The sequence below is a fragment of the Penaeus vannamei genome, chromosome 15 (assembly GCF_042767895.1).
Source record: "Penaeus vannamei isolate JL-2024 chromosome 15, ASM4276789v1, whole genome shotgun sequence".
NCBI classification, from domain to species: domain Eukaryota; kingdom Metazoa; phylum Arthropoda; class Malacostraca; order Decapoda; family Penaeidae; genus Penaeus; species Penaeus vannamei.
In genome coordinates this window covers 2,381,506-2,383,078 of record NC_091563.1, presented here as the reverse complement: position 1 = coordinate 2,383,078, position 1,573 = coordinate 2,381,506, and the positions used below count along the sequence as shown (strand labels likewise).

Here is a 1,573-nt window from a genome sequence, read left to right as displayed (position 1 = left end):
CCACCATCATCATCACCACCAAACACATAGATAGAAAAAAATATATAGAAAATAATGAATATTCACGTATTCAGCCATGATAGCATATTTATAATCAAACGCATCATACAACTTGGCTGCTGGCATCATAACTTCTGATGTCACTATTATTCTCGTTGTTGTCATCACTATTATCGCTATTATGGTCATCATTATCAGTATATTTATTTCTTATTTAGGTTCGTTATTATCATTTTTGTCTCTATCTTTATTCACATTAATTATTGCAGTATTGTTTTTTGTCTTTGTTATTAGTATTATCTTTATTGTTGTTATTTTTATTTCTATTGCTTATACTATCATCATTATCATCATCTGTTATTGTTATTACTATTACTATCATTTATTTGTCTGTATCATCACCACAATCATCTATTATCATTACTGTGATAGGTATATTTATCATTGCCATCACCACCATCCTATCATTACCACCACCATCATTATCATCATCATCACTACCACCACCACTACCACCATTACCATCATCATTACCATCGCCACCATCACCACTATCATCATCACTACCGCTATTACCATCATCACCATCATCACCACCACCATTACCATCATCATTAACATCATCACCACCATCATCACCACCAATACCATAATCACCATTACCACCACCATCTCCATCACCACCACGACCACCACCATTACCATCATCACCACCACCATCACCATCACCATCACCATCACCATCACCACCATTACCATCACCATCACTACCACCATCACGACCACTACCACCACCATTACCATCATCACCATCATCATTACCATCATCAATACCACCGCCACCATCACCACTATCATCATTCATCATCATCACCATCATCATCATCATCATAATCATCACCATCATCATCATCATCATCATCATCATCATCATCACCATCATCACCACCGCCACCACCATCATCATTCGTTTATACGTAGCAACATGTAGGTTAAAGAAAGAAAATAAAGCTAAGGATTCACAGGAAAGTCACGCATAAGCTCACACACTGGAAATAGAATCCTTCCTCATTCCGATGAAAAAATAAAAATAATATAAAAATAAAAATGAAAAACAAAAATAAAAATAAAAAGAAAATGCATTTTGCAGCTATAACCGGGTTACGTATTGTCGTTTTTCCGTATTGAAAGTATTGGAGAAAATAGGTTTTGGAAGATAATTTTTGATAATATAAGACAAGATTGTAGTAATTTACTAATCTGTAAGTAATTATAAAAGAAAGAAGGAGTTTTATTTGGTGTTTTGGGAGGATGATACTTAGAGCAATCTTGTTTTAAAAGAAGTGAAGGTCGCCTGATGAAGGGAAGCAACAGGTAGGTGTGTCTTACTTTTCCTACGAATATTTTTGATTTATTTCTTTAATTAATTGAAGAAAATAGCTACGCAGGGAGCGAGAGACGCTTTGAACTGCTATTTGGAAGGGCTGTGCTATTTATGAAGCGTATTTAATCTAATGTCTTTGAAATTGGAGGTGTGAGTCCCTTCGAGGAAGTAGAGGACGGGAAGTTAGTT

The 1,573-nt window shown here is 35.3% G+C and overlaps 1 protein-coding gene across 1 annotated transcript in view; it reads left to right on the top strand.

The window, feature by feature from the left end:
* The first annotated feature begins 1,270 nt into the window (after positions 1-1,270).
* The window catches only part of LOC113823333 (transmembrane protein 121B), a 9,589-nt gene continuing 9,286 nt past the window's right edge, over positions 1,271-1,573 (top strand). Inside the window, exon 1 of the mRNA XM_027375949.2 lies at positions 1,271-1,374. The gene's annotated coding sequence lies outside the window, so the exon portion shown is untranslated. The remainder of the gene's footprint in view (positions 1,375-1,573) is intronic.